This window comes from Spermophilus citellus (genome assembly GCF_964194105.1).
Source record: "Spermophilus citellus genome assembly, chromosome: 7".
Lineage (NCBI taxonomy): Eukaryota > Metazoa > Chordata > Mammalia > Rodentia > Sciuridae > Spermophilus > Spermophilus citellus.
The window spans coordinates 121,976,642-121,992,169 of NC_138188.1; the positions used below are offsets into that span (position 1 = coordinate 121,976,642).

Sequence of the window (15,528 nt, forward strand, 5' to 3'; positions counted from 1 at the left end):
TATATGGATTTCTCAGTGGCCCATCTCAGGGGAAAAGCTTAAAATAATTCATAGATTAGTTGAGAAACAACTTCAGGCTGGTCATATTGAACCAACGCTTAGTCCTTGGAACACACCTATTTTTGTTATTAAGAAAAAGTCAGGAAATTGGAGATTACTACAGGATTTAAGGGCGATAAATCATGCAATTCAGCCTATGGGATCATTACAGCCAGGGCTTCCCTCCCCCACAGCCATTCCTTTAGATTATAGCTTGATGGTAATAGATTTAAAAGACTGCTTTTTCTCTATAAGGTTACATCCTGAAGATTGTGAAAGATTTGCTTTCACTGTCCCAGCAATTAATTTTAAGGAACCTGTTAAAAGATATTGCTGGAAGGTACTTCCCCAGGGAATGCATAATAGTCCTACACTGTGCCAAAAATATGTTGACAGGCGATAGATCCCATAAGAAATAGCTTTCCTGATGCCTATATTATTCATTTTATGGATGATATATTATTGGCTCATGCTAATCCAGAAGTACTTTCAGAAATTTTTACTCAGTTAGAGACTTCGCTTACAGCAATGGGTTTATGTATAGCTCCTCAAAAAATTCAAAAGGTATCTCCTTTTCAATATCTAGGTCAGATAATTCAAGGACGTACAGTCCATCCTCAAAATCTTCAGATAAGAATTAAGGAGTTACGTACCCTTAATGATTTTCAAAAACTATTAGGAGATATTAACTGGCTAAGACCATCCTTAAAACTAACTACTTTTGAGTTAAGTCCTTTATTTCAGATATTACAAGGAAATCCTTCTCCATCCTCTCCACGTCAACTAACCTTGGAGGCTAAGACAGCCTTAAGAAAAGTTGAAATTGCAATTAAAAATGCACAGCTTACTAGAATAGATCCTAAAGAAATAGTGTATTTATTAATATTTCCAACTGAGCATACCCCAACAGGAGCCATATGGCAAAGATTAGGAGTTATTGAATGGATTTATTTATCCCACTCCCCTCAAAAAACATTAATTCCTTTTCATGATTCTATAGCTCAATTAGTAATTAAAGGTAGAACTAGGATTTTACAATTAATTGGATCTGAGCCTGATATCATAATTATTCCATTTTCTGTTCAACAGACTAATTGGCTTTTTCAAACTTCTAGCTCATGGCAGATAGCTTTTGCTGATTTTCCTGGCCAGATAAATAGCCATTATCCTCGTGATAAGATTGTACAATTTGCATCATTAACGTCACTTATTTTTCCAAAAATTGTATGTTCTTATCCAATAGAGAAAACTTTATCGGTGTTCACGGATGGTTCCAACTCCGGTAAGGCAGGTTTCTTCAGCCGTGTTCACACAGGGATAATACAAACTTCTTATACTTCTGCCCAAAGAGCAGAGCTTCAAGCTCTGATTTGTGCTTTAGATTACTTTTCAAATGAGCCTATTAATATCTATTCTGACAGCTTATGCAGTCGGAGTTACCAAAAATATTAAAACCTCAGTTATTGGGTTTACTTCATCACAGGAGTTATTTGAATTATTTGATAATTTACAAAAGACAGTGCTAATGCAAAAGTACCCATGTTTCATAGGACACATACGTGCCCATACTAATCTTCCTGTACCTCTAGTTTCAGGTAATGACAAAATTGATAAGTTAGTAGCTTTTTGTCAACAGATGTCTTTGTATGACTGTGCCCTAACTTCCCATTCCTTACATCATCAAAATGCTTCTAGCTTACATAAAAAATTTAATATTACCAGAAAACAAGCTCGTCAGATTGTAAGCCAATGCCCTAAGTGTGTTATTCATACTCCATCTCTGCCATCAGGGGTAAATCCCCGTGGATTAAAACCAAATCAAATATGGCAAATGGATGTAACTCATATTCCTCAATTTGGTAAGCAATGTTATGTGCATGTCATAGTGGACACTTATTCTAGATTTATTTTTGCCACAACACGTACTAAGGAAAATACTCAACATGTAATTTCTCATTGCTTAGCAGCTTTTTCCGTTTTAGGGTGTCCTATGCAGATTAAAACAGATAATGCTCCAGCTTACGTAAGCTCTTCTTTTCAACAATTTTGCCAAGAGTTTAAAATTAATCATAAAACAGGAATTCCTTATAACCCCCAAGGTCAAGCCATTGTGGAACGAGCTCATTTATCTATTAGGCTCAATTACAAAAATTAAAAGGGGGGAATAAGATTGTGACTCCCCAAAATAGCCTTAATCATGCCTTGTTTGTTTTAAATTTTTTAAACTGTGACTCAGAAGGTCACACTGCTGCTGAGAGACAAATGTCTCCCTCAGTAACAGGCCCCTTAGGCAGAGTTCTGTGGAAAGATTTACAGACTGGTCAATGGAAGGGTCCGGACCCGGTAATAATGTGGGGAAAAGGCCATGCTTGTATCTTCCCAGAAGGTGCTTTCCGTCCTATTTGGGTGCCTGAACGTGCTATCAGACATGGAGGAGATAGAACCCAGATTCAAGCGACTGAGGATCGACCCGGAGGAGCCACTACCCAGAAGGAGGAGATATCGGAAAAAGATGAAGAAAGACCAAATTGAACCAGCCGAAAAGCTGATTTCATGGAAAGATGTGAAGAAGCTAACAACCCAGGCTTCCCAAATACTTCGATGCCTAGGAAAGAACAGGACCTCAGTCTTGATGGTAACAACAGTAATTGCCCTACTGGGCTGTCAGGTAAAAGGGAATCAAGTAGACACTTATTGGACATATTTCCCAGATCCACCCCTGGTACACCCAGCTGTGTGGACTGGAGAATCTATTCCAGTATTTACTAATGACTCATTCATGATGGGAGGATTTACAGATACTCATATTACTCCCAATCATGTGGCTAGATTTAATTATTCTGGCTACAGTGCCCAATTACCTTTGTGTTGGTCACATGATAAACATACTGGCTGTCTGAAAGTATCATTCAAAGAAAAGACAGCGATCGGTAAACCTAGACTGACAAATAATTCTATTTATGGGGACTTAAAACCTAATACTAGATCAGTAATTAAGATGGGACTTTCCCATAACAAGCCAGTCATTTCTGCAAAACCTCCACCAGTACCCCACTGTCCAAATAGTTCTATAATTGAGATCGGCACCTTTCCTAAATGGATGGATTGTGTAAATACCTTTCCTGTACAACATAAGGTGTCTAAAGCTAGTGGGTATATTTTAGACTGGTCTCCAAAAATTCATAAGAGACAATTACAAAGAAATTCTGCTATGACACCTGCAGGATTTGTTAGTAATATTTTGACTTATAGTCAGGGAGGTATTCAAAGAGATATTTGGCGTTTAATTGCTGCCTCAGAGTATTTACATTTTACAGATAAACCTTTACCAAAATTTGTCGGTAAGAACTATAAAGAGGGATCTTGCTATGGCTTAAGAGCCTGTGTCCAATCTCCTTATGTTTTAATTATTGGAAATGTAAAAGTTAAATGGAAAGATGATATTTTGTTACTTGTAATAAGTGCAACCTAACCAATTATATTACTAGGTATAATAGAGGAAAAGGAGTGCTGATACTTCATCAGCCCTCTTTCATTTTATTACCTGCTAATATTTCAGAGCCATGGTATGCTGATGCTGGTTTACAAGTTTTGCAGCAAATTCATGCCCAGCTAACAAGACCTAAATGTGCTATTGGAGTTATAATTGTTGGTGTTTTAGCACTGGTCTCTTTTATTGCCTCAACTGTCTCTGCATCTCTGACATTGTCTCAGAATATTCAGCATGCAAAATTTCTTAATAATTTAGCTCAAAAGACTTCCAAGGCTCTGCGTAATCAAGTAAATATTGACGAAAGGATTGAGACTAAATTAAACGCCTTAGAGGCGACTGTTATAGACATAGGTAATGAACTCTCAGACTTAAAATTTAAGGAAAGGCTTAAATGCCATGCTAATTATAAGTATGTATGTGTTACAGCTGCCAAGTACAATGCTTCTCTCTGGGATTGGGAGAAAGTTAAAAACCATTTATTAGGTATTTGGCAAAATAATAATAATAGCTTGGATATTCTGGAACTTCATCACCATATCCAAGACATTCAAAATAATAGAGCTGATTTTTCAGATCCTTCTTTTTTGGCTAACCAAATATTGAAGGAGTTAAATGGATTCAACCCTGGAAATATTCTTAAACACTCCGCTTGGTACATTATTGGATTATTCTCTTTGCTGTTAATTCTCTTTTGTATTGTAACTATAGGATGGCGATTCTTCCAATCAAGAGCCCAGGAACTCCAGAGAGTGAACCACTGCCTCATTGTTAAGAAAAGAAAGGGGGGATATGTGGGAAGCCATTCTGACACGTGATTGGGTGACTCCCGTTAAGGGCCTGAGGCGCTTTGGCTCTGTCGAAGCTTTCCCGACCCTTTCCTGATGAGAGAGCCCATCCGTGTGGGGGTGTGCCTGACCACTGACCCCGGGGACCCAATCACTGACCCTGACCTTGGAGTGCAGCCCCCCCCCAACCTTCATTGGATGGAATTCTCCCCTGAATCTCTTGTTCCCCAATAAAGGGCTACTCCCAGGCGTGTTCACTCTCTCTCTCTCCTGCTAGCCCTGAGTAATCCTCGCTGCCCTGCTGGGCGGCTAGAGGTGGGAACCAGAGAGGTGAGCCATCTCAGACCTAGCAATATAAATAAGGTAACTGGTTTGTGTGTTTTATTTCGATCTCTTCTAACTAACTTTATGCCTAGAACCTCATTAATGAAACCACTGCGCAGGCCGCGTGGTAGAATTTTATAAGGATTAGATAACTGTGGGTGTCATGGCAGCCCCAACAGGGGATTCAGTGAGGGCTCAGGCCTGAGAGACCTTGATGTAGGGCTCACATCCTGGTATCACTGGGTGGGATGTTGCAGCACTGGCCTGATGGGAAGATAAACACAGAGTCAGGACACGGGGGCTCTCCTTAACCTACACCCCACTGCTCACAGTCAAGTCCCTCATCTCCTGGAGGCAGGAAAAAGGAGAGGGCTGGCACCACAAGTCATTGCAAGGGTCCTTGGGGGGCACTGGGGGTTACCCACCCCACTTCACTCTTAATACTCCACTCCATCTGATTCATATGGGACTGAGTAAAAGTTTCCAATTAAAAAAGAGAATTAACCCCAACCCCAACCCCAACCCAAGACTTCATTAATGGCTGAGGAAGGTAAGAAACTGTCCCAGGCAAACCAGATAGTTAGCAGTGCAGTATTTTCCCTTTGTCTATCCAGGGAAACTGGATGTGCTCTGAAGCCCTGTGACCTGGACCCTACATCCTCCAGGTCCATAATCCCACTCCTTAGGCTCCAAGGTCTTCAGCTTCAGGGCCAGCCTGACATCGGGGGCTTCCCCCAACACATGAGCAACCACAAACTCCCATGTTTCAAAGCTCAACCGATACTCCTTACCTTCTGTAAGGGTGCAGACTTGCCACACCTTGGGAGGGCCTGAGTTGCAGACCTGGGCCCAAGGAGGTCTTTAAGATATTACGTTGGCCCCCAGGTGGTGCCCTGCTCCACCTGAAGGCACACAGCCTCTGACATGTACCTGGGAAGCAACAGGACAAATGCAAGGCGTCACTACCCACCTTGGTCAGGTCTCTCTGACCACTCTCACCCCTCACCTGGGAAAGCACAGAGCCCAGGGCTCTCATCCAGGAGCCTTATCCAGGCTGCCATTCCCCTCTACCATATTTCTTGGGGCAAGAACCTAAAACACCAAGGAAGAGTGAAATTCCCAGAAACTCCCAGAGTGCCCTGGAGAAAACCCCAAAGCAAAGGAACAGGAAGTGTTAAGGCCTGGGAGCTAGAGACAAAAACCAGGGAAATAGACCCAGCTTCATCCCAAACCACCAGCCCCAGGGTTCACCACTTGAGCCCTTGGTTTAACAACTCACTTGGGTCCTAAGGGTCCGCAGAGAATGATGAACAGTTTCTTCTGCAGCCTTCATCATATGGGTTATCAAGCTGGAGGGAGATGAGGAACAGAAGAGGAGCTCAGAATCAGCAGGACTGGGCAAGGCCATCTCCCAGTGACCCTCGCTAAATTGGTCTGTTAAGCCAGGGCTCAATCTGGGCTCATGGCAAGGCTCCAAGCGTGACCAGGGCCTCCTGCCTTCCCAGGCTCCAAGGAAGAGTGACCTCCCTCGACCCACATGTGAGCAGCTCTCCCCAGACACTGCTGACCCTGACACCTCTCCTGCCTACTCAGGACTCCTCATCCCCTTGTGCTTCCCTTTGCAGGATCCTTGCTCTGTCTCCATTGGCCACACCTGTCCCCTCACCTCATCCTTCCAGGTAACTTTTATGATCTTTCTAGTGCTGCTCTGCTCAAGTGATCCAAAGATGGTATCACCACCCTGCTCCCACTTTACTCTTTTATCTCTCGATTTTTTCTAAAAATCTACTTCATTGAATTTAACTATCTGGGAGACTAGTAGCAGCAGGGGATGCCCAGACATATTTCCCTAGTCAAAAATCAGATTTTCCAGAAAAATCTGAGCTGAAGACCTTCAGTACACAAAGCAGGAAAGGTCAAGCTCAAAGGTCAGGTCCTTCCCTGGACATTGACTGTCTTCTCCTCTCCCTTATTCTACTTTCTCTTTCCGATGAGTTCATCCATCACCCTCGACCCCTCCTCCTTCCAGACCAGGTGGAGTTTCAATCCAACTTCCTGAGCTTTAGGTAGCAAATGCTCTGTTATCCAACTCTATCCAGCACCTCTATCCAACACTCTTCTCCACTGAAGGAAAGACGATTCCACATCAGAACAGCTCTGGAATATGTCCAAAAAGCAATATAAATCATTGTCCTCTATGAGGTTCTGCCTCCTTTATGGTGTTCACAGCACTTAAGAAATGAATATACCACCAGGTACAGTGGTGCACACAGAATCCCAGGCACTTGGATCACAAGTTTAAAGCCAGTCTCAACAACTTAGCAAGGCCCTCAACAATTTAGTGACACCCTATCTCAAAACAAAATATAGCAAGTATTAGGGATGCAGCTTTGGTGGTAAAGCACCCCTGAGTACAATCCTTAGTACCAGAAGAAATAAATTAATGTATTATAAAGTTGCCGAATTTTTAAATTTAGAGAAAGAATGTTTGATTAGATATATATCATGCATAGGAAATATTGATTGTACATAAGGTATATGCTTAAGGAATGATAATTTATAAATTTCTAAGAACTGAGCAGTAAAATTGAATACCTTCCTCTCCCCACATGGAACACTATCACACACAACTACAATCCAACATCTCTGAGGCACCCAGACCAGCCTCTCCCACTGGCTCCACTCCTGGGGCTCCTGCTCCAATTGTGTATCTCAAACACCCTCACACTCCACAGGACCAAAATCCAGTGGCATCATCTTCTTGTCCCATCTTCTGACCAACATCCTGCTGCCTCTCCTTCTTCCCCTTATCCTGGGGGATCAGGGCACCAGGCCTCTCTCTGTTCCTTTCTCTCTTTTCTTCTATTCCCAAATGTTGATTCTTATGTTTGTAGCTTCACTCATTGATTCAGAGGTCTTCTCAAATTGTGCTGGGGATTGAAGAATTCTGGGCCTTGCACATGCTAAGCGCACACTCTACCACTAGGATGCACCCCCATCAGAAATATTTCAGGGCATCAGAAATGCTTCTGTACAACCAGGCATGGTGGCACACACCTGTAATACCAGTGACTTGGGACACTGAGGCAGGTTTGAGACCAGCCTCAGCAAATTAGCGAGACCCTGATTTACAATAAAAAGTAGCAGGGACTGGGGATGTAGCTCAGTGGTAAAGTGCCCCAGGGTTCATTACCAAGTAGCAAAAAAATAAAACCTAGTCACTGCACTGGGGATAGAAAGCACCCTGCAAACAGCATGGCCAGCCTCCTTTCAGTGGTGAGGGCAGCTGCAACACAAGGCCATGAGCACCATGGGGATTGCCCAGGGTAGAGCAGAGACAGGGTATCATGGGAAACATGTAGGCAACCCAGCTCACAGCACCCAGGTACATAAAGAGGAGAAGCTCAGAGAGTTAAGTGCTGAGACAGCTACTTCTGGTTTCAGAGGCTATGTCCAGTCCAGAAAGTGTAGTCTGAAGAGGTATGCTGGCTTTGGCAATTAATGAGAGCATCATCCTGACAGCAAGGGCTGGGCGGACCTGGGCAAGGAAGTGAAGGGTTAAATAGTGAACAAGGTCAACTCTTTCAGGAAATTAGGCCCAGAAGGTACAACAGGTGGAGTGGAGGCCTGGGATGTTAAGGGTGGGATATGCATGGCTTTTAAGAAGAGGCACAAACATGTGGAGATGACCATGGGAAGGAATGGTAATAATAGTAACAGCAGCACCTAGGGCACTTCTTGGTTCCAGCCACTGTTCTATGTGGTTTACATGAATTAACCCACAATTCCCTGTTTTACAGATAGGGAAATTGAGTGACCAGGGGCTAAGTAGCATACCCAAGGTCTCCCTGCTGGTGAGTTCTAGAGCTGGGATTTGAAATTATGTGGTCTTTGCCAGAGTCTTTGCCACCAACCACCAAACAAGTGACTCCAGGAAGAGTTGCAGTCAGGGAATGGAGTATGGTGGGAGTAAAAGTTGGAGCATGGGATCAGTGCCTGAAATGGGTGCTGCAGGTATTGTAAAGGAGCCCTGTCTGAAGAATCCCAGAGTGCAGACCACATTTAGGTTCCTTGAGACTTGGGGACCCTTGACTTGGAGGGCCTCACTCTGAGCAGATGAGGAAGGCCAATGGTGTATGGCCTGACCTGGGGCTAGAAGAACCACAGGATGGGGGAAGGGTAAAATCTGTCAGGCAAACTCAATGGTGATACTAGAAGCTGGAGAGAGGAGAAGACAGGCAGACCACAGGGCTGAGGAATAAGGGCCAAGCACAGGAGTCACAGGTGGGGAGGGAACCACATATGGCAGTGGTGGGCTGGTGACTAAAAGGATGGGAGGTGATGAGCAGACAGGCTCCTCTGTCTGTTCAGCTGTCTCGGGGTCTTCAGCTTCCCCTCCCCCATTGATGCTGCCCACCAGTCTTCCTGAAAGAGCCTTTAGTCAAGTCATTGCCATACTAAAGGAATCCCATGGCAGAGATGCCCACTCCTATCATTCCTAGTCAAAGCTCAAAGAAAAACCAATAAAGACACACAGATGGGGAAGAAAGCAGTGAAACTGTTCCTCACACAGGACATGAGGTTCCATTAAGAGTGAACAACAATGAATGCTGGGGAAGAAGCACAGTGGTCCAGCACCCTGTCTCAATCCCCAGTGCTGGAAAAATAGCAACACTAAGGACTCCTGCTCTTTGGAAGATGCTATGAAGAAAATGAAATGACAAGTCATGAATTGCAAGAAAAGATTTGCAAAACATAGATCTGAATCCAGTATACAGAACTCCTGAAACCCAATAAGAAAACAACACTTTTTTTAAAAAATGGGCAAAAGATTGGAGCAGAGAGTTCACCAACAATACCCATGGTTGAGAAGACATGAAAATATGCTGAACATTATTAGTCATTAGGAAAATACAGACTGGAGCCCTAGTGAGGTACCATTACTAATTTATTAGACAGGCTACAATTTGAAAACAAGAAAGAATAGTAACAAATGACAGTATCAAAAGCTAGTGAGGTTGTGGAGCAACTGGAATTCTCATTCTTTGCTCGTAGAAAGTAGAAACGGTACAGTTATTTCCTAAAAAGTCCCACATATGTTTACCTTATGACTCAGTAATGCCACCCTTAACAATTTATCCAAAAGAAATGAAAACTTATGTCCACATGTCTGTGCACCAATGGTTATTGTAGCAGCTTTATTTGTAACTGCCCAAAACTGGCTGGGCGCAGTGGCCCGTGCCTGTAGTCTCAGTGGCTTGGGAGGCAAAGGCAAGAGGGTGGCAAGTTCAAAGCCTCAGAAACTTAGTAACTTAGTAACTTAACAAGGCCTTAAGCAACATAGTAAGACCCTTTCTCAAAATTTTAAAAATTTTTTAAAAAAGAAAACATAAGGGTGCGGGGGTTGGGGGTGGGTGAGGCTGGCATTGTTGCTCAGTGGTTAAGCACATCTGGGTTCAATAGTTGGTACAAAAACAAAACAAAACAGACCAACAAAAACACTGCCAAAAACTAGATGCAAAGTAAAAATCCTTCAATTGGTGAATGTATAAATAATCTGTAGGGAAATACAATACTACACAGAAACAAAAGACAATAAACTACTGATATGAGCAACTACATAGATGAATCTCAAATGTGTTGTGCTCAGTGAATGAAGCCAGACCAGAAAGCCCAAAACACAATTTATGCATGAATCTGGAAAGAGAAACACCACAAGGACTCAGGGAGAGAACGTGACAACAAAAATGAAAGGATTTTCTGGGTTAATGAAACTGGTTAACCTTGATCTTGGTGGAGAGTACACGATGTCATTTGTCAAAATCCCTAACTATAGATTAAAAAGGGTGAATTTTATTGTTTGTAATTACCCTCAATAATTGACATTTTTACAAAATTTTACCATGGCTCCCAGGTTTCCACTACTTGAAAACTACATTCCACACTTGACGTTCTGGGTCTTTCTAATCTTGACACCCTTGGGGCCAACGTCATGCCACCTTGTGCTTGAACTAGATCCGTTTCTTCATCATTCTGTTAACACCCTACTTTCAGGTTTCTGGGCCTTTCTGCAAAATTGTACCTCTCACAGTCAATGCCCTCCTGTCTCCTCTCCAAAAGCACACAGGACACAGAGAGTGGCATGTTTACTCTACAGCGTGGGCTTCGCCAAACTCCCAGTCTCTTACACCACTCAGGATGGACCACTCTTCTCACAGTGTTCCTGGGTGTCTCCCCGTGTTATTCTGATTGCAGGTTGCTGATCAACACAAGTGCATGACATACTTACTCATCTCTACACCCATCCCTCAAATAACTGCCACCTAGCACATAGTAGGCTTTCAATGCAATGCACCCAGGAGGGAGAATGACCACCAAGCTCCAGGGTATAGAGATTTCTGAGTTGCATCTTCAGAGGTGTGTCTGGAAGGACTCATGAAGCAACATCAGGGCCAAGGGCAGTGGAGAAAACACACAAAGTGCCTAATTGCAGAGGTGCAAGGCGCCTCCACACAGTCAAGGACACACACACTCAGACCACTTACCTGGTCCTCTTAGGGTCGCCTGGCGGCGCCCATGGCCACTCCCTTGATGAACAACTGCAGGATGAGGGGTAGCAGGAGGGCCCCAGCAGGTACAGCCACTAGGATGCTGTGCACAGGCTAAGAAGTGAAGCCATGGAATAGCTCTTCCCTGGCCCCGCTTTTCTATCCAACTCCTCCCTCACTCCCTCCCACCCCAGCTAGCACCGCCCACCCACTCTCCCTTCCTGGACTGGACAGTTAGTCCAGTACACCCAAGTGAAACCTCACTCCACCACACTGTCCGCCCACATGTCCCTTTTCAACGTTTATTACCCTATTCTGTGCCCCCTCTAGATTCTTAACTCCACAGGCATCCTACCCGGCCCATGTCACTGACCCCACTGGACTTCCACATCTCCTTCACAAGTCCTCCCCAAGTGACTTCTCCCTCTAGCCCTGTCCTGGGTCTCCTCTGTCCCTACTTGGCTGTTTGCCCCTCTCTCCCCACCACAAGCAGCTCCTCTCAGGGTGGGCCCTTGGGACTGTGTGGATACGTCATGGTATAGTCCAGGAATGCCATGTGCCTCCTCTGCATGATGAAAACCACGCACGTGGTCAGCACGACACCCAGGTAGAGGCAAAGGCACAGGAGGAGTAGCAAGTAGAGCCGGATGTTTCAGTGCCCCATGCAGTTATTCACCCACCTGCAATGGTGGTCGAACTCCTAGGGGAGAGGAGGCAGGACTGAGGATCTGTCTGGATTGGACTCCATCACCCCCTAATCCTGAGGCATCCCCCAATTCAGCCCTCTAGGCCGCCTGCTCTTGACCATACACACAGGTTCCAATCTCAGGGAGAACCTGGCATTTCCATGGTTAGAGCACAGTTAGCCCCATAGCTCATCAGTTCACCTGTCCCGAGTGAAGTCTTTAGATACAAGACCTGCCTGGTATCACTTGGAGCAGGATAGAACATCTCTGGGTCTCTGTTTTCTCAGACAGTGGATGAGGATGAAAAAACACCCTTGCCCAACCAGCCATCTGCACTTGTGAACCCCAGCAGGGTATGCACATCAGAGAAAGGCACTCAGAATCCAGGAAACCCTCCAACTGGGACACCCAGACCAACACCAGCAAAGATCCCTAGGACATGGCAGCAGTCAGCCTAAAGGGCTTGGGATCTACTATCATCAAGCCAGGGGAGGGGACAGTCACTGCTTTTCCTCCCCCTGACTCCACAAGGCTCAGCACAGTTGTGATGGCCTTTGCATATCAACACCTGTGCAAACAAGGCCAGCCTCCCTGGACAGGAGCAGACACAGAGGTGATGACATGTATAAGTGACCAACCGTGGCCTAGAGCCACTTGAAGCACTCTGGGAACATGGTCTGATACCTCCACCTGGCCCACTCATGATGTGAGGTTCCTGGTCCTGGCCAGGTGCCCAGGGACAGGTTTGTGAGTTGACAGGGAGGAGGAGCACTCACCTCCACACAGATGTCACAGCTTTTGCAGTGGAAGGTTTGGGGCAGGCGGTGAAAATAACAGGTGGGACACCATGGCATTTGGTATAACCTGCCATTCACTCGTGCCACGTAGGGAGCCTCAGGGTCCTGCTCGAAGGCGCCTGGCAGGGAAAGAGGTTTGGGCAGTGGAGGAGGCCCTTGTATCACTCTGCTGCTCAGGGCAACCCATAGTATGACTGGGCAACAGGAAGGTGAGGAGGAGCTGTGCAGGGGAATCCCAGTCCCTGTTGAGCAAACTGACCACTCAGATGAACGGGCAGTCAGAGAGAAGGACTTTCCAGCCACAAGAGATCTACATGGAGCCCCCCCCCGCCCCCTTTGGAATAGTGATCAGTGCTTGGAGTCATATGTGAAATGGGAAGGAGGAAGAGTGAAGTGCGTGGTTTTTGAAGAGCCTGTTGGCCTTTTATGCCAGTCTGCCCAGGCCTCTCTTCTAAAGCAACTGGGAAACCTCCAGGATTCTGTTTTTTCACAATTCAGTGGCTTGGGAAATGAAGTGCAGGGCCCAAGTCATTACTTGACTTGGGTAAGAAGGGATCTTGAGGCCACAGGGGGGCTCAGCCCTTTAGAAATGACCCCTTTAGGCACCAGCCTTTGGGGTGCCACCTCCCTCTCCCACAGGTCTGAGGCCTTACCTCTGTGTAAGATGCCTGGGTCTGAAGCATTCATAGAAATGAGGCTGTACATAGTGAGGAGGTAGAGAATCCCCGTGGCCATGGGAAAGCCCCACTCTCCATCTTGGGCCAGTGCTCGGCATCTGAAATCAGGGCCAGACTCAGTTCTAGTCTGGGGCAACCCAGGGCCCCCATGCAGCCCGGCTCACCTGAGATCAGACTCACACACCTTAAGGGCAGATCTGAATATCCAGGCAAGAGACAGACACCATACCCTCCACCAAATGTCACCAGGATTGCCAGCCTCTCATAGTTCCCCGATAGGCTCCCCACATCTCTATGCTTCACACTAAATATCCTCCTTCCCCTCCTGGCCTCCCTCCATTTCCCTGCCTCTGCACTCTCACTGTCTATTTCCCATGTGTCTCTTGGTGAGAAACCCGACAGCTGGCATGGAGACTCACAGAAACGTGAAGAACACTAGGCTCAGAGAGACCAGTGCTGCGATAGTCAAACAAGCCCAAAGGTTCGAGGAAAAACAGGATCTGGCTGGGGGTGCAGGTGGGGACCAGAAAACATTTGAGATGCTCATGCTGAGCCTGCTCTCAAACAAATGAGAGCCAACCGCTTCTTCTCCTGGCTTGGCACCCAGAGTACCTTGACTACAAGTGTGACATCAGAGAGGTTCCGGAATGGGGGCTCTGGCTGCTTCCAGTGCCCTCTGAGAGCAACCCTCCCCTGCCCTCACATACACACCTGTAGACTGGGACATCCTGCTCTTACAATGGTGGCTTTGTTGGAGCTGGTGAGGATGGGATGTGGTTTGTCCCTCAAAGGTTCATAGGCTGGAGGCTTGGTCCTGGGTGTGGCAGTGTTGAGCTGGTAGCACCTGCAAGAGGTGGGGCCTAGAGGGAAGTAATTGTGCCACTGGGGATGAGGCCCTTGGAAGGGAGTAATGAAATTCTCATGGGCCCCCATTAGTTCCTGTGAGAGAGGCTTGTTATAAAAAGAACAAGACTCATGCTGCCCAGGTTCTGGCGATGAAGTCTCAACCCCTTGCATCTCCTCTCACCATGATGCCATTCACCATGTTGTGAGCACTCTCACCAAAGGTGAGTCACAGGGGCTGCCAAATGTTGGACTCTGAGCTAAATAAACCTCATCTCTTAATAAAGTACCCATTCTTGGGTAATTTGTTAGAGCCAGAGAAAGCAGGCTAATACAGAGACCATATAATATGGTTCCTGGGGAGATGGCATGGGGTGTTGGCAATGGCCCTCAGCAGTCTCCTGTGACCAGCACCTTACCAGTCCACAGCCCAACAACCCCTGGGCCCCTGGCAGTCATTATTCTGCTATTTCTTTCTTTTTTCTAATTTTTAAAATAAATTACTGTAAAATACATTACAGTTATATTACACATATAGAGCACAATTTTATAACTTTGGTTGTATAGAATGTATGTTCACACCAATTCTTGTCTTCATACCTGTACTTTGGATAATGATGTCCATCACATTCCACCATCATTGCTAACCCCCTGCCTCCTCTCTTCCCATCCCACTACTCTGCCTTATCTAGAGTTGGTCTATTCCTTTCATGCTCCCCCACCCCCATCCCACTATAAATCAGTCACCTTATCTCAGAGAAAACATTTGGCATTTGTTTTTTGGGAATTGGCTTACTTCACTTAGTATTATCTTCTCCAACTCCATTCATTTACCTCAAATGCCAAGATTTTATTCTCTTTTATTGCTGAGTAATATTCAATTGTGTATAAGCCACATTTTTTTCCATTCATCTACTGAAGTTCATCTAGGTTGGTTCCACAGTTTAGCTATTGTGAATTGTGCTGCTAACCTTGATCCCAGTGGAGAGTGCAGGACAGTATCCATGTGTCAAAATCCTTAACCATAGATGAAAAAGGGTGAATTTTACTGTGTGTAAATTATTCCTCAAGAAACAACTTAAAAAAAAAAAAAAAAAACACAGGGAAGCAGCGTGGAAAGGGAGGACCCTTTGCCCATCTGGGAACATTTTCTAGAGGAAACTGGATCCCCAGGGAAAGCCTTAGAGGATATAAACAGAGTAGTAGGTTTTATGGTTCAGAACAAAGTGTTTCTGTTGGAGGAAAAGTGCACAAAGATTTTGAAATAGATTGGAAATAAACACAGAGCTCAGTGATGATGGAATTTGACTGAAATAAAAATAGCAGACTCAACAGC

The 15,528-nt window shown here is 45.2% G+C and overlaps 1 protein-coding gene across 1 annotated transcript in view; it reads right to left on the reverse strand.

Moving 5' to 3' along the window:
- Positions 1–11,214: 11,214 nt before the first annotated feature.
- Positions 11,215–15,528, reverse strand: part of KLHL6 (kelch like family member 6) — an 87,663-nt gene continuing 83,349 nt past the window's right edge. The window contains exons 8-11 of the mRNA XM_081301075.1: positions 13,326–13,447; positions 12,652–12,791; positions 11,720–11,889; positions 11,215–11,292 (exon numbers count right to left, since the gene is read on the reverse strand). The gene's annotated coding sequence lies outside the window, so the exon portion shown is untranslated. The remainder of the gene's footprint in view (positions 11,293–11,719; positions 11,890–12,651; positions 12,792–13,325; positions 13,448–15,528) is intronic.